Below are 25790 nucleotides of genomic sequence, written 5' to 3'. Positions count from 1 at the left end.
CGTGCACTACTTGTGCAAATGTAAACTGTTATACCTACTTTGGAAAACAGTTTGGCACTATTCTTCTAAAGTTAAAGACAGACATACTTCATGATCCAGCAATTCCACTCCCAGGCACATACCCCAAAGAATTCATGCGTGCAGCCACCAAGAAATACATACAAAAATATTCAGAGCAGCACTATTTGTAATAGCTCCCAACTGGGAACAACCCAAATATTCTCAATAGTAGAATGGGTAAATATATTCTGGCATATTCATAAAATGGAATACCACAGAGCAATGAAAATGGAGGAACAACAGTCACACACAACAGCATGGATGGATCTCACAAACATAATGACCACATGCAAAAGAATATATAGCATGTGACTCTGTTCAAAATCAGCCAAAACTATTATGTTCAGAGGTACATGGGTGGTAGAAGTAGAAAGGAAAGACAGAACTCAGAAGAGTGATCACCTGTAGGTGGGCGTGAGGATGCCTATTACTAGCAAAGGTTACTAAGAAGGGGCTGCTGGGTCCTGCAGTGTCCTATTAACTGACCTCAGAGGTGGTTATTTTAAAATAATTAAGTTTTACATTTGTATTTTATGCACTTTTCTGGTGGTGTGATACACTCCACGATAAAAAAGAACAAAAGCAAAACAAAACAAAAAATTAATACAAGGAAAAAGTGGCATCTTTGGTATAACCTTAAAAATTAGATTACAGAACCCAAATTCCTTAGCTAGCATCCTGCCCTTCATTATCCAGCCCTGTCTTTCTAGTCTCATTTCTTGCCACTTATCTTTCTCCAAGGAGTCTGCCACACTCGTGCTCAACCCTGTGCTTTCTTTTCCTTTACTGGTGATGTTTCTCTGTGTAGAAAACCATGCAGACAAAACCCAATCATCATTGTGCCAAACTAAGTACAAACTGTCATTTGAGACACAGCCTGGGTGTCATCTCCTGTGAGAAACCAGATTCTCAGGAGACACAGATTTTAGAGCCACACTGCCTGGCTCAAATTTCAGATCTGCCATTTACTGGGCATGTGACCTTGGTCAAGTTACCAACCTTAGTTTTGTAGCTTCCTCAAAAAAAGGATAAAAAATATTACCTGCCTCTGTGGGTTGTTTGAACATTAAATGAGTGAATATACTCAAAGTGTTTGGAACATGCCTAGGAGAGAATAAACACTAAATATTAGCTGGTATTATTATCTAGCTAACATTATTAGCTAGAATCATTATTAGCTAGGTATTAGCTATTACTATTATCAATACACTCTGACAACCTCCTCCCTATCCCCCGGAGACCCTCCTCATAAGACACTCTTCCCCTGGGCTCCCATGGCTCAATATAATAGTTTAGTTTCTTGTACACAGTCCTTATGGAGAATTACTTCCGTGAGAGTAGGAACTAATAAATCTTTGACGTCTCAATCCTCGACATCTAGCACAATGTCTGATGAGTAGTAGATGCTCAAAGGACATCTGTGGAATGAATAAACTACAGAGACTACAAACGTGGATCACATAAGAGAACAGCCCCTTCGTGCTGCCCTATCCTGTGCGGACACTACAAACTGAAAGCACGGTCTTGATGAGATTTCTATAGCAATTACCCCAGAATATGGGTGTAGACTCCCTCTGGTAGCAACAAATAAGAGACAAGTAATAATACTTGTCTTACCTACCTGTCGTGAGGCTACTGTGAGGCTCAAGTGATAATGACTATGAAAAAATTTTTAAGTATGAAGCTCTACAGTATGAAGTTTTAGGGCCTTAACAGAGCAACAGGATTATTGTTGAACTGCAAGCCCAGAAAGGGATTTAAGGGATAATATGGAATTAATGTAACGTAAAAATGCAATTTGATATGGTCTTAGATAAGATTTGCATTTTGGGGTTAAAATATTTTGCAATGAAACTGTCTAATTTTCTCCTTTGGTTATTAACGATTTCTGTACTGTCAAAAACAAATATTTCTGTATGTGAATGTTCCATCAACTGATGAATGAACAAACTGTGGTATATCCATTCAATGGAAAACTACTCAGCAATAAAAAGGAACAAACTACTGATATTGTACAACATGGGTGAACCTCAAAGACATGCTTGGTGAAAGAAGCCACCATGAACGCTACATATTTTATGATTCTACTTAAATGCAACATTCACAAAAGTCAAATCTATAGAGATGAAGTAAATTAATGGTTGCCTAGGGATGGGAGTGGGAACAAGGACTGGCAGCAAATGACCATAAAGGGTCTCTTTGGGCTGATGGAAATGTTCTAAAATTGAGTTGTGATGATGATTACACAACTGCATAGATTTACTAAAAATGTATACCTATAATGGGTGAATTTTATAATATGTAAATTATACCTCAATAAAGTTGTTTTTTAAAAAACATAAATATTTGGCATTCATTTACAGCTAGCTATAATTCCCGTATCTTTAAAGTCTTACCCACACATGGGAGCAAATAAAATAATAATAAAGCATAACAAGAAAAATCAGCTTTTAAAAATAAAATAAATTAAAATATGTCATGTGCTCCATACTTAGCTTTGTACCAACTCTGCCAATCTGCTGTTATCTTACATTAAACACTGACTATATTCAAATCAAAAACAAACAAACAAAAACCCAAAGCACCACCTCTATATTTATTTTCCAATCCAAAAGCAACAAACAATGATCCTGATAAACAGGCTTTCACTGTCATTTGTTTATTTCATCCCACCTGTACAAACACACACTCTGGCCTCATCTGCATTTATAATTGCAAACATAAATATTTGACATAATTCCCCCCTCTTTTAATGATCAAATAGCAAGCATAAGAAAAAGGTAAACACAGAAAATACAGTAATAATGAGATAAAAGAATAATGATATACATACAATAAGCATAATTTCTAAATAGGGTACAAACTAACCCTCAGAAATTGACAGTTCCTTATACAAATGTACTTCCGACTAAATTCTACAAGTCCTAAAATGCTATCCAAATTAGTTTGCTGAACTGGAATTATTAAACTAGATATTGCTTAAAGTAGGTCACTGGCACAGGCGTGAAAGTATTTGGTAATGCAGAGATCTACTTGCAAAGTCATTTGTCATAATGAGAGCTGATTTAGACAAAATAGGAGAAACTACACTGATTGGGTGTCAACTGTCAGTTGTATTTTATTCAAATAAATCTCATTTTAGATTTATCACACTGGAGATTCTTGAATAGGGAAATAACAAGATGAAAGAAGTGTTTTCAAAAGAGTAGATCTGGTGGCAATATTGAGAAAGTGCCTCTGTTGCTTCCTGTTCCTTTGTCTCTCACATCTACTCCAAAGACCATCAATCTTCTGAAATGTCTTTCAGGTTTTTTCCTCTCTCCATTTCTACTCACCACTATAATCCTAATTTGGTCAGGAGTCCTTAAAGGACAGGAAAGCTGAGAAAATAAGTCAAACTAGAGGCCGTTAGAATAGTCTAGATGGAAATAAAGAGGACTTGGTTTCAAGCAGTGATTCTCAAAGTGTGGTCCCAGACCAGCAGCATCACCAGGGAACTTGACAGAAATGTAAATTCTCAGGCTTTATCCAGACCTACTGAATCAGAAACTCTGAGGGCAGGGCCAGCGATCTGTATTTTTAAGGAGTCCTACAGGTGATTCTGATGTCGGCTAAAGTTTTAGAATTAGTGGTTTGGAAAGAAGCAGAGAGGAAGAAATGGGTGAGAAAATGAGGAATGAGGAGAAAATTTGGGAACCTGCTAAGAATTTCTACCACAATGTCCCTCCAATCACCAACCCAACCTATCCAAAAATAACTCTTCTCCAAACATGCTCTTCCAAGTGTTATTCACTTCTGATATCACAACCCTCTACCCTGCTTAAGTTCAATCTCCCTTCTCACTAGTCCTCATGCAATATATTAATCTTGTTGATTCCATGGCTGGAGCTCTAAGCAGTCACGGATAAAAGAAATGCACCATATAAGGGAAATTGTGATTTAAAAAAAAGACCCTTCAAACCAGTGAAGAAAGGATGAATCATTCAATAAATGATTTTGGAGTAACTAGCTAGTCATTGTGGGAGTGGAGTGTGGAAAGCTATATTCCTTACAGCAATTCTGAGATGCATATTTTTTTTCTTTACATGTTAACATCTCTGAAATCCAGACAGGTTTTACAGTTAATACCATCTTATATCTTACAATTAATTGGCAGCATTCCTTCTTTCTTAGTGGAGCATAAAATAATGGCAAGTCTTAAAACTGATGGCATCTTAAATTAAACAAAATATAGTAATGTAACCCCTAGCATTTACTGAATGCGTATTACGGGCCAGTCACAATGCTTTACATGTAATAACTCATTTACTTATTAAAACACCCCACAGAGTGTATTACTGTCATGCCATTTCATAGAGAAGGAAACTAAAGCAGAGAGGTTAAATAACACAGTCGATGGAAATAGAACTCAAACCGACTGCAAAGCTTAAGCTCTGAATTACTGTTTAACTGAAAGCTGAAAAACACTCTTCTATTTTCCTCTATTCATTATAAAATGGTATTTATTTGAAAATGTTTTGATTTTGTCATCAGTCTTAAAAAATAATTATTTTTCTCTCAGCACTCTGACAACAGCATTCTGTCTCATGGCTTCCTCTGTGGCTAATGAGAAGTCAGCTATCAGGCTGCAGTCAGAATAGACTGCTTTCTCTTCCTGGCCACTATTAAGATCTTCTATTTGCCAGTGTATCTAGGGGATATTTCTCTTTCTTTATCCTGCTTGAAATTCCTAATTCAGAGGATTCAAGTCTTTCATCAATTTAGGAATATCTCAGTCATCATCAATTCAAATACTGCCTTTCCCCCAATTTTTCTATTATCTCTTTCTAGAACTCTGATTAGACGTCACGTTAGACTTCATTCTATCTTTCACATGCCTTAATCTTTCTTTTATGTTTTCTCTCTGTCTCTCTGGGTTTCCCGTGGGCAATTTCTTTAGCTCTATCTTCTAGTTCATTAATTCTCTCTTCATGTGTCTAATCTGCTATTTAACTCATCAATTAACTACTAAATTCAATAATCATGTTCTTCATTTTTGATGTGGTTATTTTTTCATATATATATGGTTATCAACATTTCTTAAAACAGCCATTTAGATAGCTCTACAATGATGCACAGCAATTGAAAAACCCAGCCTCCATGGGGACGTTCAACCAAACGCAGTCTTTCAACCTGGTTATTTATAATGGTCTCAGTTGCCTAGTTACACTTAATCTGTGCTTTTATTTCTTTAACGATATTAAATATTTTGGCTTTATGTTCAGTTTCCAATCATTACAATATTAAACAGTCTTCAAATCAGATGATTTTTGTTGTTCCTGCTGACTCACACACTGTGGCTTGTTTCCTAGGTGTTTTGTGATTTTTCATTACAGGCTTCTTTTCTGTGGAATTTTATTTGTGGAGCTGTTTTGAGTCCTGAGTATTTTTTCTTCTGAGAATATTTGTGTTGCTCTGTCAGGTTCCTGGAGGCACTAGTAACCAGAGAATAATTTAAAGTAAATTAGCCTGAGTTTTTCATGCTACACAGATAGTATGAATTCAAGATCATCCATGGGCCAGTTCACGGTTACGAATTCTTAGGGGAGATTTTTCTTTAATTACTATGGAAAAATTTAAACACAGAAGTAGGCAGAAAAATATGATGAACCTTCATGAGATCATCAGCTCCTGGCCAACACTGTTTCTTTTTTTGTTTTGTTTTTTTGGGGGTTTTTTTGGGGGGAAAGGGAATTAGGTTTATTTATTTAATTTTTTTAATGGAGGTACTGGGGACCTCCTGCATGCTAAGCATGTGCTCTACCCCTTAAGGTATAACCTTCCCCAAACACTGTTTCATTTGTATCCAACCCATATCTGTCTCCCTGCCTCTGCATTAGTCTTAAAGCAAATCTATTTTATGGATAAACACATTGGTATTTATCTCTAATAAACAAAGACTTAAAAATCACAATACCACTATTATACTTAAAATATTAATAATTCCAATACTAGCAAGTAACCAGTACTCAAATTTCCAACTGTTTTATAAATGTCATTCAAGGTTTTGTTAGTTTGTTTGCTTTAATGTGCTTTTTTCCCTTTGCAACTTATTTGTCAAAGAAACCAGGTTATTTGTCCTGTAGGGTTTCCCATAGTCTGGATTTTTTTACTGGACCCTCATGGTGATATTTAACATGTTGCTCTGTCCTCTCTAATTCTTATAAATTGGTACTTAGATCTAGAAATCAGATCAATTTGTACAGGAAAAGGAAAATACATGCTTAATGTAGCACCAATAAATGGTAACCAACAAGCTTTTATACAGTAACATTATGAACTCTTAAGTTTTTCAGTTAATGTTTTTATTGGTATTCAAACTGTCTCATCACTGGTCAAAGGGAGTCTCTTCATGAATGCTCTTGGGCCCTTTTGATATGACCTTGTCATAGTCTTTGATGACTTACTTGCAATATGGTATAACAAAAAATTCTACATTTAGGTTTATCTTGTATAATTCCTGCTGCAGGCCTGGATCAGCTATCCAAGGAATTGTGCTTCCTTTTGTGAGAATTGGTATTTCGAGACCATAATTTGGGCACTAGGGTTACATACTGCTACTGGGTTAATCATTGTTTCTAGGTCTTTTCAATGGAATAAGTTAGCAGGTAGTTTTTTTGTTTCGGCTTTTTTTTTTAAGATAAAATTCACCACAAGTTCATATGAAAACTTCCAATTCAAAATCAAGTTAATCAAGAGAATGAGTAGACAAGCCACAGAATGGGAGAATGTATTTGCAAAAGACATATCTGATGAAGGACTATCATCCAAAATATACAAAGAACTCTTAAAATGCAACAATAAGAAAATGAACAACCCAATTAAAAAATGGGCAAAAGACCTGAACAAGACACATCATCAGAGAAGACACACAGATGGCAAACAAGCATATGAAAAGATGCTCAACATTACATGTCATTAGGGAGTCGTGAATTAAACAATGAGATACCACTACACATCTATTGGAACGGCCAAAAATTAAAGCGGTAACACCAAAAGCTGACAAGGATGTGGAGCAATAGGAATGCTCATCCACAGCTGGTGGAATGCAATACAGTACAGCCACTTAGGAAGACGGCTTGTGGTTTCTTACAAAACTAAACATAGTTTTACGATCCAGCAATCACACTCCTTGATATTTATCCAAAGGAACTAAAAACCTACATCCACACAAAAACCTGCACGCTGATGTTTATAGCAGCTCTACATAATTGCCAACACTTGGAAGCAAGCAAGATGTCCTTCAGTAAGTGGATGGATAAATAAACTGGTACATTCAGAAAATGGATTATTCAGTGCGAAAAAGAAATGAGCCATGAAAGCCATGGAGGAAACTTAAATGCATATTACTAAGTGAGAGAAGCCAATCTAAAGGGGCTACATACTGTACGATTCCAACTATACAACATTCTGGAAAAGACAAAACTATGGAGGTAGTAATAAGATCAGAGGTTGCCAGTGGCTCTCGGTTGGAGGGAGGGACAAATAGCGAGACTGCAGAGGAGTTTCAGAGTGGTGAAACTATTCTGTATGATACTGTAATGGTGGATACATGTTATTAAGCATTTGTCAAAACCCACAGAATGTCCAACACCAAGAGTGAACCCTAATGTAAACTCTGCACTTTGGTGACAACAATGTGTCAACGTTGGCTCATCAGCTGTAACAACTGTACCACTCTGGCGCAGGATGCCGATAGCAGGGGCAGCTGTGGGCAGTGGGGAAGGAACTCTGTACTTTCCATTCAACGTTACTGTGAACTTAAAACTATTCTAAAAAAAATAAGCCTAAGTGCGGGAGGGTGTAGCTCAGTGGTAGAGCACATGTCTAGCAAGCATGAGACCCTGGGTTCAATCCCCAGTCCCTCCATTAAAATAAATAAATAAATGAATACCAACTAATTACCTCCCCCTCCCTCCCAAAAAAATACACAGTGCTATATGTCAATTGTATCTCAATAAAACTGGAAGGAAAAAAATTTTTAAACCTATTTAAAAAAATCAAGTTAAAAGGGTTTTAATTAACTTCTTTTATTTTATATCTGTATCTCCTAGAATCGGAGTCTCAACAACACTGGAGATGATAAAATATCACATAAGTACTCATTTGCTTGTCTGACAACACACACACAACAACGACCTCAGAGTAATAATACAGATACTATCATCAATAATATGGGGGTACAGTTGAAGGGTTTTGTTGTTGCTTTTGTTTTTTGCAGTTCTTTTTATGTCCTCAGGGTGTTATACCAAGGATGTAAAGTTCAAATTACTGAGTTTTAAATTTTAGGTTATTTGTTTCTTGTTATTTTCAATTTTTAAGGATGGCTTTTTAAAAGAAAATTAACTTTGCCTTATAATCATTTAAATAATTGTATAAAGTCAAATCTACAAAAGAAAGCAATACTCAAAGCAGTCCAGTTCCTATTCCTGTCCCCTCTACCCTATTTTCCTTTCTTCCTCTCATAGCTAATCATTTTTAAGCTTTATGATTTATTCTTTGATTTAAAAATATAAAATGCAAATATTCACGTAAAAATACATTAGAAACTCTCACATTCAATGGGAATGGAAGAACAAATTACAAAGACCACTGGTTTTATAGTTAGAAGACATAACTGTCCCGTTATTATTTCACTACTTGACCTTGGGGAACTATCTGATTTTTCAGAGCTTCAGTACCCTTTTCTATATTATGAAGAAATAATAAATACCTACTTTATACATTTGCTGTGAGGATCAGATGAGATGTGAAAATCTTTTAAAGGTACAATTGTATATGAGTACATCTTTGGAGTGAAGGTTTCTTAAGATCAGCCCCAAATAATTCTGTTTATAATAAAAATCTTTTTTGCTCTTAGGTACAAAGAAGGCAGAAAAAATTTTTTAACTATTCCCTTATTAAGAAAGGACCCTCAAGAAGTTGGGGGGTGAGAAGCTGAACTCAGAAGTTCCCAGCATTCTCCCAGGAGAAGGACCAGCGAGTCTCAGGAAGTGTTATGCAGAAGCCTGGTCCTCAGAGTCTGGGTCACCAACAGTTAATTGGCTGGACTTCTGGATGTTTAAGGGAGACTGAGGCCAACAGTGCTCTGCAAGACCCAGCCCTGCCTACATCTCCAGCTTCTCTCCCACCACCCTGCCTTCCTATCTCCAGCAAACCAGCTTTCCTCAGTTCCTCCAAAGGTGCAAGCTCCTTCTTCCCTCAATACCGTCACTCATTAGTCCCTTTACCTGAAGGCTCTTACTCCAAATGATCATCTGGCAAACTCCTACCTTTCCTTCCAATCTTTGCTTAAATGTTGCTTTCTCAGAGAGGCCTTCCCTAATCTCCCAGAGTAAGTCAGATTCCCTAGTTAATCACTGTTACAGCTCTCTGTTTTCCTAAAAGGTATTTATCAGGGTTTGATGTTACACAGATAGTAATGTGACCATTGGATTGGCTTTCTCTCACCAGATAAACAGTTATGTGATGGTCAGCGAATGCTTTGCTTATTTCTGGTAAGAAAAGATACTACACTTGATGTTGGCCAAAAGGCCAAGAAGTGATTTTGCTTATTTCTTTATCCCCAGTTCCTAGTATACTGCCTAATGTAGAGTAGGTGCTCAGTAAGTATTTGTTGAATGAATGAATGAGTGAGTGAAAAGCTTAATACATCATATATAAAGTTGATGAACTAGATTCTGGGAATACTCGGAAAGAAGGAAGGATCAAATTGTTAAATATAGGGGAAAAATTGTATTCCAGAGTCTTCTCATAAGGGGTGCAATATTTCATTCTCCTCTAACTTGATTTGTAATTTAATATTATAATCATTCAAATTGTAGAATATATTTCCCTCTCTATATATAATAAAGTAAGTTTTAGTGATCAAAGTATCCAGAAGCAAGGCTTCCTTATGCCTGTCACAAAAACTAAGGTTTTTTTCACTAGTGATGTAGCATAAGCCAAGAGTATTATGTTAAAGCAAAAAATGTCAAAATAAAATACTATACCCTTCTAAAAATGCCAAGAAGACATGTGTCTGTGGGAGAGAAACCTACAGGGAGGGGAAATCTGGAGATAAAAAGAGACTTCAGAAACATATAAACCAAATGCTATAATCTTTAAACACTACCTTGTTTTATGTAGCCAGAAATATGAAAAGCTTATTAGCATTTCTCTTCACTGGACATAATGAGTAAAGTATGGCAGACAGAGGATACACAATTTAAAAAATAAGTTAAAATTTCATTTATTTTTTTCTATCTAAAGTTTTCATTTTCCTGTTTCCCTGCAAACAAACAAAAACATTCCATATTTCTTAGATTAAGAAAAAGACGATTTCTGTCCATTTGAACTCAAAGTGAAAGATGACCTTTTTTGAAATCTGTATACATTCTGGTAGTGGGGAGGGTATAGCTCAAGCAGTAGAGCACATGCTTAGCATGCACAAGGTCCTGGGTTCAATCCCCAGTACCTCCTCTAAAAATAAATAAACAAATAAACTTAATTAACTTCCTTCGCCGAAAAGAAAATACATACATTCTGATTAGCATCTATTAAAAAGCATGCTATACATGATCAAGCACCCAAAATTCACATACAGCCTTTACCACTGAAAAGAACCTGAGCTCCTCAAAGATGAGAACCAGGACAGAAAATACACAAGATAAGAGCTAGACATCTTGTCATACCAAAAAGCAAGGATGCACTAAACAGTCTTCAGAAGTCAACTTGAAGACGCTCCTTTCACAAGTTAAGAATAGGACAATCTAAAGCATTGATAAAAATAATCACTGCAATGGGTTCACATATATCAAACGTGGTAAAAATCCATGAGTTCATAATAGTATTTTTAGAAAAGTACTCATTGGTCTCCTTTGGATGATGCTAGGGAACAAACTTACTATTTTGAAAACTGGCAAGTAAAGGGAAAGAATCAAACATTTAACCTGCCTTTCTTGAATGAAGTGTATCTCAGATTAACCACAGAGTTGATATGGGAAAGTTTCTCCAGCTAATTAATGAAGACAAAAGACAATTAGAATATCACCATTTTGCAACATAAATTAACATAGCGAGGCACTGATCTCCAAAACTTAACATCATAGTAAGATGAGACTACTGCCTATTACATGCCTCTTAATAGAAGTAAACACCACCTCCTATAAAGTATTCTTGCCAAATGAAAAGAATCTGAACTAGATTAAACTTCTAGACATGACTACTGTTTACATGAAATACAAGACACAGGAACATGTTAAACACACCATGGGGATGCCATTAGCAAAGTCTAAAAGGTGAGAAACTATAGGACAGATGACCAAGTTTATTCTTTAGATAAACTGAGGGGGAAAAGAGAGGGAACCCTACAAATAAAAAAAAAAGAATTAGGAAACACATTAACCAAATGGTACATTGCCCTTGTTTGGATCCTGAAGCAAACAAATCAAATTTTCAAAATTAGGGGAAATTTGAATACTGATTTTTTGGTGTGATATTAAGGAATTAATTTTTAGAGATGATTATTACACTATGCTTAAGTTTGTTCTTTAACAAGTCCTTAGCTTTTAGAGATGTACAGCAGAATATTTACGAATGAGATACGTGTGAGAGGCTGTAGTCATCTGACGGTCTGTCCTGGGCTGGAGGATCTCTTTTCCGCAAGGGCTCCCTCACATGCTGGCTGTTAGCTGGAGGCCTCAGTTCCTGTCCAAGGAAACCTTTCTGAAGGCTATTTAAATGTCCTCATGATATGGCAGGCTGCCTTTCCTCAGATGAGCAGTCTAAGAGAGCAAAACAGAAGCTGCAACACCTCTTAGGAACTGGCACCAGAAATAACACACCGTCGGAACTCCACTATTGCACGGGTTACACGTGTCAGCCCTAGTGGGAGAGTCAGTGTCAGAGGGGATCACACAAAGGCACGAATACGTCAGGCCCTTCTTGGAAGCTGGCTACCAAGTCATGGCACAAAAGCTCCTGACTGTGACTTTAAAAATCCTTCACTTCCTACTGCACTCCAAGCTCACTTCATTCCATTTCACCCTTTCTTGGTTCAATAAGCTCCAGCTTTACTGGCCTCCTTTTCTGTTCCTCAAAGGTGAGAGGTTCGTACCCGGTTTAGGGCCTTTGTATGAGCTGTTTCCTCTGCCAGGATTATTCTCTCCACTTACCACCTGATCATTCAGATCTGACCATAAATGTCACCTCAGAGAGGCCTTCCCTGGACACTCCGTCTGAAGAATCTGTCTATCCCCCTTCTGTCCCAGCATCCAGTTTTAATTATTTGGAGAATACATCACTATCTAGTATTTTAGTCCATCTGGCTCGGTGTTAAACAATCTTACGATTAGCCCCTTTTCCCTCCATCAACCATCACCTACTCCTTCCTGGATCATTCCCATCCGTACACATTTAAGCTCTAGCATGTTCCCTCTTAAGAAACAGAAATTTTTCCTCGATCTCATATTCCCCTTCAGGAACTACTCCATTTCTCTACTCTCTTTACAGCCAGACGTTGTTAAAGTGGTTACATAAATAAATAAACACTACCTGTACTTTCTTATCTCCCATTCATGCTCTGTTCAATCCACTCCAATGACTTCTACCTCCATCACCAGCGAAATCCATCCTGCCAGTCCAAAGAACAGTTTATGCCCTCATCCTACTGGGTCTCTCAGCAGCACTAAGTTCTGTTAACCTTTCCCTCCTTCTTGAAATAATCTCTTGATTTCATTCAACCAGTGATTACTAAACCCTAGCCCTGGCCAGACACTGTTCTAGGCATCTGACTTTACTGGTTTTCCTTCCATGTGTTTGACCCCTTTTACTGCTCATCTTCATCCTCCTCGGACCTATTCTCTAAATATTAAGTCATTCAGAATGTAATACCAAGCCCCCTTTTCTTTATTCTCTCCTTAAATAACATGATACATTCCCAGGGCTTTAACTATTACCCTTATATTGAAAACTTTCAAATTCGTATCTGTAGTCTGGAACTTTTCTTGGAACTCTAGTTCTCCCATATTCAATAACTTACTTGACATTTCCACTTGGACTCCTCAAAGCTTCTCAAACTTAATATAATCAAATTTTAACTCTTGGCTTTCCTCCCAAAACATTCCTGTTTTAGAAGATTTCAGTAAATAATATAATATACAGCTCTCAAGCCATAACCTTTAGTCCTATCTCTCCCTCCTCTCCCACTTCTAATCCACCATCAAGTCCCACTGAGTCCGTTTCCAAAATATTTCTCAAATGTGTTCCTTTTTCTCCATCTCTTTTGCTATTATCATCTCTGGCCTACTGCAACAGCTTCCTAACTTGGCTCTCTGCTGCCATCCTTGTCTCCCTCTGATCTTTCTGATATACATCTTTTTAAAAAAAACCCAGTAAATTAGCTTATTCCATGCTCATAAGTCTTCCACAGCATCACACTATAACAGGAATAAAATCTGAAACTTTTCTTGGTCTTCAAGATCCTAAGTGATATAAAAAAAAAACTCTGCTTATCTGCTGGCTAACATCACCTCTCTCCATTCTTCCCTGCTCTAATACAGTCACACTGACCTTTCAATTTCTGACTATGCTAACACTGCTCTCCTGCGGCATGATACATGCTACCCCTGGACAGGAACATTCTCTCCTCTCACTGGCTCCTTTTCAAACTCCAGTCTCAGCTTAAATGTGAACTCCCCAGACCACTTTATCTATGATGGTCCTCCCTGAAAGCTTCTGATGCATTTTTAATCATTTTCTTCATCACACATACCATTTAATAACTAAGTATTCACATATTTACCTAAAAACTTATTTCGAAATTTTATAAACATAAACAAAGGTAGAGCAAACAGTATAATGAACTCACAGATTCCAGTATTTTTGTTTGTTTTTTTTAACTACTGCCTCTATTATACTGTAAGCTCTAATGGATACAGACAATATTTCTCTTTTTCACCCAGGGCCTTGCATGACAGCACCACTGAGAAAAGTGAAACAAGGAGGAGAGAGTTCTGAGGAAAGCTGGTAATTTATTCATCAGTCTACTCCCTGCCAGGTTCTGCGCTAAGTACTGGGTTTCAGAGATAAATACGAGAAAGTTTTATACAAAGCCTAGTGGAGACAGATACAATAATAAGTGGTATTTATTTAGAGCCACCTATGTTCTGGATACAGGGGTAAGCATTTCAGAGGTATTATCTCATCTAGTCCAACAACAATCCTATAAAGAGGAACTATTATTATCTCCAAATTACACCTAGGGAAACGGAGGCTTATAAAGGTCAAATAATTGACAGCAGGTTATAAAGCTGGAAAGTTTTGGTAAAGTCAGGTTTAGAACTTAGGCTATTTAATTCTAAAGCCAAGCTACTAAACAGCCCTGTACTTTGAGATATGTGCTATCTTAAACAACACTATGAAAAATGTTACAACAGAAGCATGCTCAGGCAAGATGAAAATCTGATGAGAAAAGGCAAAAAGGTACCTCCAGAGGTAACCTCTGAGCAGAGCCTGAAAGTTCAAACAGGAAATTGCTAGGTAACACCATCCGAGGAAATAGTATGTGCAAAAAAGCATGCAGGGACTTAAGGGAGCAGCGTACACCCAGGACACTTCAAAGGATTCTTCTGGGCTTTTTTGTCTTTCTTTCGTTTTTTTAAGCTGAGTGATATGTATAACAAGAGATGAACCCACCTATGCTGGATCTTGAAGGACAAATTCACCACATTAGGAGAAGACGGCAGGTAAAGGGAATGACTTACACAAAGGCATGGCCATCTGATCAAGCAAGGATCACTTTGGGAAGTGTGAGGGCTGGATACAGCCTGATATGGAGGGAGTATCATGGGTGAGTGGCAAGGGATGAGGCTGGCAGCTGGTGTACAGATGCAATCTTCAATGTCATTTTTTATTACTGTAAGATTAGGTAATTGCCTAACAAAAGAGCTTCAAAGCCACAGTTATTAAAACAGCGTGGTACATACACTGGAATATACACCCAAATAGAACCAAGAAACAAATCTATGTATATGTACATTGAAATTTGGGGTATAACAAAGATGGCATTTCAGATCAGTGAAGAAAGGATAAATCATTTAACAAATGCCATGGGAACAACTGGTTATCCATTTGGAAAAAAAAATCAAGTTAAACCCCCTCCTTCATATAATATAGGAAAATAAAATTCATTTAGATTTGGGATTAAATATAAATAAAATCATTAAAAAATTTTTCTTAAATACTATTTTATGGAATAGAATATAAATTCTATAGGTATTTCTCAGTTAAAACAGGAGACTTCAAAAGAATTTTGTTCTGGTGGTCGACTACTCTGGCTTCCTTACCAACATGAAGGCTATCAAGTTCACTCTGTTGGAAAAGACCAGAAGCACAGGTCCAAAGCAGTCCGAACCAACTGGGAGCTTTGCAGAAACTCCCTAGAAGCACCAGACCTCCTAGGCTGTGGGAGTGGCTTAAAAGAGAGAACTTTCTTTGATAAAAGTTTTCATTAAATAAAAATACACAGATTTTCAATAGCAATTAATCAGTGATTAATCATAAATAATTTTATTAAGAGACTAGAAAAGTGCTTTAATGAAAGCACTGAAATGAAAGTCTTCAAGTAGTTAAGAAGTACAGACACTTTATGAAAGAAGTTTCCACTTAACTACAGTTGACCATTGAACTATGCAGGGTTAACCCACGTATCATTTATAGTTGACCTTCTGCGGACTATATAGTACTACAGTGCTTATTACTGAAAAATATCCGTGTATAAGTGGACTGTGCAGTTCAAAGGTCAACTATATATCTAAACTTTACCTTTAGCATGACAAAGTGTATTTTTAAAGCATTAAAAACACACATATATCCTGTGACCCAGCAAGTCTTCTTATAGAAATTTAGCTAATTATGGATATGTGCAAAGAAAGATGTACAAACACATTACAATGTTGTCAATAATTATAATAAATTGGAAATAAGCTAGAATCAGTATAAGAAATTATTATATATCCATATAATAGAATACAATGCAGCCATTAAAAATAAAGTCTATTTATTGACATGGAAAGATGTTCACAATGTATATTGAGTGAATAAAGCAGAACTCAACACAATATGGTGGGGAGGGTATAGCTCAGTGGCAGAGGGCGTGCCTAGCAAGCACAAGTTCCCGGGTTCAATCATGAGGTCCTGGGTTTAATCTCCAGTACTTCCCTTAAAAAAAAACCCTAATTACCTCTCCCACCCCCAAAAAAGTATACAGTGTATGTCAATTATGTCAGTTACATCTCAATAAAACTGGAAGGAAAAAAATAAAGAATAATTTCAATACAATACATATTGTATTACTTTTTGCGAAAAATATTTCACAGTATTTATATATATATATACACACATAGAGAAAGAGAGAGAGAGAGAGAGAGAGAGAGAGAGAAGATCATCACCAAAATGTTAACAATGGTTATCTCTGTGTTGGGGGATTATAGTGATCACAGGCATTGTGTATTTTCTTAATTTGTCTACAATAAATATTTATTACTTCTGTAATGAAAACATTCCTTTTTCTAATTATCTCTGCTCAATTCCCATCATACAAAATAAAAGCAATGAAGACTTCTTGTAGCCTGGCAAATTCCAAATACTGAATCACTGTATTTTCAAAAGTGAAAATTTCTCATGGTTATTTTAAGAAAAGGTATGCAGGGTAAAAGGTCAGCAGACCGTTACTTTAACAGACTGGAAGTAGAAACTCTCTAGTGTTTAAGTGGTATAACTGGAGTGGCTTAGCTTCCTGTTGGAAAGGAATTTATTTCCTTGGTCTAACCTCTTGACTGGATTTTGTAAGATCAGGAATTGAAACTGTGTAGTATTTCACTTAGCTCTCAAAAAATGTATATGTTCAACAAAGTGTCTGAGTAACTAGTGGGCAGACTGAGAAGGGCACTTAATTTGGAGGAGGAAGGCATGGGTTCTAGAAATTACCACATAGTAGCTGTGTGGTGCCAAGCCCTGCACTTAATTATCTGACTCCTCTGAAATGCAACCCGATCCCCTGGAGACTGACAATGATGATAATCCTAGACTCCTCTCCCACAGGGAGCCTGTTGCAGAGGGAGCTGAACAAGATCATCTGCCTGTGTAAACCATCCAGTAAATATTTGTGGAATGAGGAATGAATACACCATATACAGTAAGTGTTTTGCACATCTATAAATATAAGAACACTGTAAAAAAAATCCCACCAATCTTTGTTATACTAACCACTACACAACAGATTCATATACAAAAATCTATTGTCCACAACTCTTCATGCTTCTCAATACACATCAAAGATACAACGGAGCCCTGGGTTGCTCCACTCCCTCTGGCTTCTGCCACCTCTCCTTTCCACTCCTTTCCTCTCCTTACCCTTGGCCTTCAGGAGCAAACAGAAAGGGAAGGGCTGGCTCTCTCAGTATGACTCAAGTCAATGACAGGGCCTCCTCTTTCCAAACATCTCAAACATAGACTACATTTTAAAGATAAAAGTATTCACCTCTTCTCTTGAAATGTGTTGGTAGATTTTTACCACCATAAATTCAAATTTTCACTTTCTCAAATAAGCATTTCCTCAGTAAGCATTCATTAATCCTCCAAATGGATAAGCTCCCTATGTTCTCTCCACCTCCATGATATTTTGTTTGGTAATCCCCCACGCAGTACTTATCACAGTCACCCTTTGTTATAAATATCTGTATACATCTGATCTCATTCCTCACAAGTGCCAGAAAACTGTCTTTGAGCACTTTGTGGGGCTTAGTACATTATATACTATATCATAAATACTCGACAAAAATTTAGTCAACAGTCAGAAATGCAACATCACCTTAAGAAGTTGAAGCTTGAGTCAAAATAACTGGCATAGTAGAAACCGAGAAAATAAACAATTTCACCTTATAGTAAATATTTAATAAGCATCTACTTATATGTGATATAGCCCAAGGAATGCCATGATAAACAAGACCCATTCTGTATCCTCAAGGAATGCATAATCCTATTGTACTCAATTGTATTTTTTTACTTTGTATTCTGACATAATTTTAGACTTACAGAAGAGTTGCAAAGACAGTGTAAAGAGTTCTCATATCATCTTCACCCAGCATTCCCTGATGTTAACACTGTATAACCATGGTACAAAGAAACTAAGAGATTAATTTCACTATAATACATTACTACAATACATTACTACAGACTTTAATCTGATTTGCCTAGTTTTTGCACTAACATCCTTTTTCTGTTCCAGAAAAACGCTCCTCATTAAACGTAGTTGTCACATCTCCATATTCTTTAAATTACATTTTTAATAAATTTTTTCCTGTTTATATTAACATGTTTTCTGAAAAGTCAAAAAAAGAGTAAGAAAAAGAAATAATAAAATATCTGATAATTTCCCTACAAAGAGATAAATACTCCTAATATCTATAATCTACTTTTCTTTTTTTATATGTATACATATAATTTTACTTTTCTTAAAACCACGAATCTATATGGCCTTTTGAATCGTCTTTTCATTGTGTCTGAAACATTTTCCCATGTCTTTAAAAATCCTTTAAAAATATCATTTTAATAACAGCATAGATTCTACTGACAGTGAATCATAATCTAACCATTTCCCTGTTGTTGGATAGGTAAGCCATTTCCCATTTTTTACTACCATAAATAATAGTGCAGTGAATATCCTTGAATGCAAAAAACACTGCAATTTATATTGTGATGGATAAGCACAGGGTATTAGTGATGTAGCCAGGAGATACATCTAACCTAGCTCTGAGGAGTCAAAAATAAGAAAATAGTTGTTGGAGGAGATATCTGAGATGGGTTCTGAAGAATGACTTTTTCCTTCATTCATTTATACTCAACCAAACAACATTTACCGAGTGCCTATTACATCCAATTACTATAATGTTATCCAGAGATACAAAAGGGACTAAGGCTCTGCAGAGGGGTGCTCACTGTCTAATCAGAGAGGTAGACACTAAATAGAAAAACCACAACAAAACAAGATAATTGCTATTATCACAGTGCTGTATATGAACAAAGTGCTCTAGGAGCACAGAGAATGTATTTTAAGAATCAATTGTAAAAGTAGAAAGAGTTATGTCTGGGTTGATAATAATACATATGAAAGGTTTTAGCAAAGTACGACATTAATGTACACCCCCAATATGGAGGAGTTCCTTAAAACAGGTAGATTATTAATAGGGATGCTAGGTATCCAGATGGAGATAAGTGAGAGTTCTGTTATATTTTGTACTGGTGAAACGACAGCTAGGGCACCATGCTCATTTCTGAGAACTCTGTATTTTTAATCAACTTAATTGAGATAAGTCCACAATGAAAATGTACCCACTTAAGGGTACAGTTTGACAAAATCTGACAAGTTTATACACCCATGGAACCACCACCACCATCAAGATACACAACACTTCCATCATCCCCCAAACTTCCCTGTGCTTCACCCCAGTCAATCCCCCTCACCCCATATCCAGCACAAAGAGCCACTGATTTCCCTCCTGTCACTAGAGATTTGTCTTTTTAGAGTTTTATATAAATGGAAACAAACTGTATGGACTTTATTTGCTTCTTTCAACTCAGCATGTGTTTGTGATTAGCCTTACTGCTGTGCGTATCAGCAGTCTATTCCTTTCTATTGTGTGAATGTCATATTTATAAGACCACGGATAAAATGAAATAAAGACAAGTGATTAGGCCTTGAGGAAGAGAAGACTGGTTCTATGAGAAACCACTGGAAAAAAATCTGGTTAATATTGAAAGGAAGGGCATAGGAACAACTTCAAGTGGAGAACAGGCTCATTCTAGGTTATTCCAGAAGACAAGACCAAAACTCATGGCTGCTCACAGGCAGTAAGGTATTTAAAGGAAAGGAGCATGACTAACAAGGATGTTGCTGAAGGGATTCTAACATCAGCAAGGGTGTGAACTTGGTATCATGAGTGTTTCTTCCAACTCTGAAGGACCATGATTCTGTAATTCTCAGACATTAGAAAAACATGCCATTATTTACAACTAATATGTTAGCATACCTTTTTAAAACCAAATTAGCTATTCTGTCAGTCCTAGAGGCAGAATAGCATATTGCTTCAGATGTTATAGGATGGGTGTGGGGGTGGGGGTAGATTTAAAATCCAATAAATTTAAGTTTAAGTAAGTCTCTGCCACTTAACTGTGTGCCCTGAACTTAAGCTCTCTATGCCACAGTTTCTTCATTTGAAATTTGAAATAATGATGAATATGTTTGTCCCAAACCAAAAGCTGAGTAAATCTTGTTGTTGGCAAGACCCTAGGGAATAGGATGGAGAATACATGAGATATGATCGGCCAGGGGGACTAGGAACGACCCAGGTTATTAAGGCACTGTCTGCAGTAGGGGTAGTAAACTATGACCCACAAGTCAAACCCTGCCATGGTCTGGTTTTGCAAAGCCCACTAGTTTTTTTTTTGTTTGTTCGTTTTGTTTTTTTTTAACATTTTTAAAGGGTTGTAAAAGAAACCTGAAGAATATGTCACATAGACTTTCTGTGACCCAAGAAGCCTAAAATATTTACTATTTGGACTTTTACAGAAAAAGTTGGCCAACCCAAGGTTTAAAGCAGACAGGGCTCAATGTGGCTGCTGGTGAGTTATATGGCTTTAAAGAGACAAACAAAAAGACTGTCCATCTGGTAAAAGGAGGGCAGGAGGAAAAAGTCCTTAAATATATCTGGGCCTTGGGTTCCTTATCTGTAAATTGAAGACAAAAACGGTATCTCTCAACTTCTGCCTCAGGCCATGAATAAGCAATTAGTACCAGACTTGCCCTCCCATTATAAACAACTAGAAAATTGGGCAAAATATATGAAACAACTGTTTCAGTCACTGAACAACAATTAGCACTGTGATGTCTGATGGAAGAAAACCAAAGGTGAGTCCCATGAAGGCTCTGGCCTTCTGCTTAGAGGCACTTTCCAGACAGTGGCAACGGGAGAAAGAACACAAGTGGAACACAGTGGGCTAAATGGCTGGGTCGCCTTGAGTCTTCAGCAGAATGCCAATCTGCAGGGTGAAATTCTATAAAGCTGGGAAAAGGCAAACTATTGGAGAAAAACCAACAATTAGGGAGCTTAAAACTGAACAGTTCCCAGAGTTGATACACAGATAGGAGACATCTGCGTTCCAACCAGCCAGAGTGGGGAGACTTCAATGAATACTCCAAGCATTTAGCAGAAACCCTTAGCAGAGGGTTAAATTCAGAAGCCTAGAATAAAGGCAACTCTAGATCCATCCTAAGAGTTTAAAAATTAGTCTATAAAGAATCAATCTGACCGACAAATGACTTAACTGCTTGCCAAAGCAAAATTTAACTCTCTTTAAAGAAAGACAACAAAATCAAGATACCAAATGATGTAACATTCAGAATATACAGCATCCAATAAAAAAATTACTATATAGCAAAGAGGCAGGAAAATGTGACCCATCACTGTGAGAAAAAAGTATCAGTCAACAGAAACAGACTCAGAAACAACCAAAATGATGTAATTAGCAGGTAAGGATTTTAAAACAGTTATTATAAATATGTTCAAGAATTTAAAGCATCAGCAAAATAAGAAAAGAAATAAAAGAGATGAAAAATAAAAAAACTTCTGGAGATGAAAAACATAACTGAAATGAAAAATTCACTGGTTAAACCTAACAGCACAACAGACACAACATGATTTATTAACTAAAAAAAAATTTAAAAAAAAGAGCAAAGCCTCAGGGACCTGTAGGACAATATCAAGTAGTCTAACTTCTGTGTAATTTCAGACCTCAAAAGTGTATGGGGTAAAGGAGAAAAAAGTAAGAAATAATGACTAAACTTTCCCCAAATTTGTTGAAATTTCTAATTCAGAGATCCAAGAATCCTAAGAAAAGCACCCAAGACAAGTATTATCATCAAATTGCTGAAAACAAGCAAGAGAAAAATCTTACATAGTCAGAGAAAAAAGGCAAATTATACACAGGTGAACAGAAGCTAAGAACGACACCTGACTTACTATTAGAAACAATACAAGATAGATGACAACAGAAAGGCATCTTGAACTGCAGAAAGATGAAACCGTCCATCTAAAATTCAACAGCCAGAAAAAATGACCTTCAAAAATGAAGGACAAATAAAGATATTTTTCAACAAGCAAGAGGAGAGAATTCACTGACATCGGATCTATTCTACAAGAAATATTGAAACTTTCAGCCTAAAGAAAGGTGATATAAACAGGTACTCAGATCTAAACAAAAAAAACTAGAGGGGAAAAAAAAACAAAAAGAGATCTAAACAAAGGAAGGAAGGGCACTGGAAAATACTTTTTCAGATCTTTAAATTTCATTAAAAGCAAAAATATTAACAATGAATTGTGGGGTTAATAACATATGTAGACATAAAAGGTATGACAATAATACTTTAAAGATATAAAAGGAAAATAAAGTGTACTTCATAAAGTTTTTACACTATCAGGAAAGTGGCATGTTATTTTAAGGCAGATAGTATTAGTTAAAGGTGTATATTTTAAACCCTAGAGCAACTACTATAAAAATAAAATAAAGATTTATAGCTAATAGGCCAACAGAGGAAATGAAACAGTAAAAATAGTAGGCAGGAAAAGAGGGAAAGTGGCAGACTTAACGCAAACATTTTGAAAATCATATAAATGTAAATGGTCTAAACACTTTGATTAAAAAGCAAAGATGGTAATATTGGATTTAAAAATAAAACAAAACGCAAGATCTATCTGCTATCTGAAAAAACTCATTTAATAAAAAAGACAAAGATTGATTAAAAATTAAAGGATGGGAAAAGATATACCATGCAAACACAAGTCATAAGAAAGCTGGAGTGGCCATATTAATATCATACAATGGAGACTTCAAGGCAAGGAACATTACCAGAGATAAAAGGAGGCATTTTATAATTTAAAGGGCTCAATTCATCAAGAAGACTTAATAGTCCTAAATGTTTATATTCCCAATTACAGAGGTTCAAAATACATGAAGTAAAAATGAACAGAACTGAAAGGGGAAATAGACAAATCTATAATTATAACTGGATATTTCAATACTCCTTTCAGAAATTGACATAATAAGTAGAAAGAAAATCAGTAAGGCTATATAAGACTGAAAACACTATCAACCAACTTGACTTAACTGACATTAATAGCATACTACACCTAAGGACAGTAAAACATGTAATTTTTTCAGGTGCACCTAGAATATTCACTAAAGAAGACAATAACAAGTCTCAATAAATCTCAAAGGACTGAAATCATGTATGTTCTATGACCACAACAGAACTCTTAATCCAAAATTAGTAACAAAAAAATCTGGAAAATCCAGAAATATTTGGAAATTAAGAAACAAATTTATTGTAAAACATGGGTCAAAGAAGGTATCATGAAGCAAATTAGAAAATATTTTGAAAATGATATATAAAAAGCGTGCAATATGGTTATGGGATATAACTAAGCAGTGCTAAGAGGGAAATTTATAGCATTAAGTGCTTCTATTAGTAAACAAAAAAGGTTTGAAATCAATGACCTGTTTCCATACCTAAGAAGCTAGAAGAAGTAAAGTCAATTAAACCCAAAGAAAGTAATATGAAATAATAAAAGACTGGAAATCAACCACCACCACCACCACCACCACCACAACAAAACAGTAAAGCAATAGAGAAAATCTGTAAAATTCAAAGCTAGTTCTTTGATATGCACCCCGTACAGGAGCACCTAAATACATAAAACAAATACTAACACACATAAAAAGAGAAATTGATGAGACTATAATAAATCTAGGAGACTTTAACACCCCGCTAACATCAATGGACAGATCTTCCAGACAGAAAATAAATAAGGCAACAGAGCTTCTAAACTGACACAACAGAACAGTTAGGCTTAACTGATATTTTCAGGGCATGTCATCCAAAAAAAAAAAAATCCAGAATATACATTCTACTCAAGTGCACACGGAACATTCTCTAGGATAGATCACAACATACTCAGACATAAAACATGCCTTAACAAATTTAAGAGGAGAGAAATTATTTCAAGCATCTTTTCTGACCACAACAGCATGAAACTAGAAATCAACCACAGAAAAAGAAATGAGGGGGGAAAAAATTGCATGGAGACTGAACAACATGCTACTAAAAAACTAATGGGTCAATGATGAAATCAAAGAAGAAATGAAAAAACACCCTGAGACAAATGATAATGAAAACACAACCATACAAAATCCATAGGATGCAGCAAAATCAGTCCTATGAGGGAAGTTCATAGGGATACAGGTCTTCCTCAAAAAAACAAGAAAAATCTCAAATAAACAACCTAACCTACCACCTAAAAGAATTAGAAAAAGAACAACAAACAAAACCCAAAGTCAACATTAGGAAAGAAATATAACAAAGCTGGCTCTCTGGGGAAAAAAAAATCAATAAAACTGATAAAATTGTAGCTAGAGTAAAGAATAAAAGAAAGAAAACACAAATTGCCAGTATCAGAAATGAAGGAAGGGACATCACTACAAATCCTACAGGCATTAAAATAAAAGAATGTTATGAACAGCTTTATGGAAATATACGAAAGAACTCTGATGAAATAGACACTTCCTTGAAAGATATAAATTATCAAAAGTAACACAAGACAAAATAAAAAATTTGACTTTTGGTCAACTCATCTTCGACAAAGGAGGCAAGAATATACAATGGAATAAAGACAGTCTCTTCAGCAAATGGTGTTGGGAAAACTGGACAGCAGCATGTAAAACAATGAAGCTAGAACACACCCTTACACCATATACAAAAAATCAACTCAAAATGGATTAAAGACTTAAACATAAGACAAGATACAATAAACCTCCTAGAGGAAAACATAGGCAAAACATTATCTGACATACATTTCAAAAATTTTCTCCTAGAAGAAATAAAAGCAAGAATAAACAAATGGGACCTAATGAAACTTACAAGCTTCTGCAGAGCAAAGGAAACCAGAGATAAAACAAGAAGAAAACCTACGGAATGGGAGAAAATTTTTGCAAGTGAAACTGACAAAGGCTTGATCTCCAAAATATATAAGCAGCTCATACGACTCAATAAGAAAAAAATAAACAACCCAATCCAAAAATGGGCAGAGACCTAAACAAGCAATTCGACAAGGAAGACATACAAATGATCAAAAAACACATGAAAAAATGTTCAATATCACTAATTATCAGAGAAATGCAAATCAAAACTACAATGAGGTATCACCTCACACCAGTCAGAATGGCCATCATTCAAAAATCCAAAAATGACAAATGCTGGAGAGGCTGTGGAGAAAGGGGAACCCTCCTACACTGCTGGTGGGAATGCAGTCTGGTGCAGCCACTATGGAAAACAGTGTGGAGATTCCTCAAAAGACTAGGAATAGACTTAACATATGACCCAGGAATCCCACTCCTGGGCTTGTACCCAGAAGGAAATCTACTTCAGGACGACACCTGCACCACAATGTTCATAGCAGCACTATTTACAATAGCCAAAACATGGAAACAACCTAAATGTCCATCAACAGGTGACTGGATAAAGAAGATGTGGTATATTTATACAATGGAATACTACTCAGCCATAAAAACCGACAACATAATGCCATTTGCAGCAACAT

The 25790-nt window shown here is 36.1% G+C and overlaps 1 protein-coding gene and 1 pseudogene across 2 annotated transcripts in view; both read right to left on the bottom strand.

Moving 5' to 3' along the window:
• TNRC6B (trinucleotide repeat containing adaptor 6B) overlaps positions 1-25790 on the bottom strand; it is a 225856-nt gene that overhangs the window by 180690 nt on the left and 19376 nt on the right. The window lies entirely within an intron of this gene.
• On the bottom strand, positions 9482-9645 carry LOC116277522 (U2 spliceosomal RNA; annotated as a pseudogene).

The sequence above is a fragment of the Vicugna pacos genome, chromosome 12, assembly GCF_048564905.1.
Source record: "Vicugna pacos chromosome 12, VicPac4, whole genome shotgun sequence".
Classification (NCBI taxonomy): Eukaryota; Metazoa; Chordata; class Mammalia; order Artiodactyla; family Camelidae; genus Vicugna; species Vicugna pacos.
This window is presented reverse-complemented; position numbering and strand designations above follow the sequence as displayed.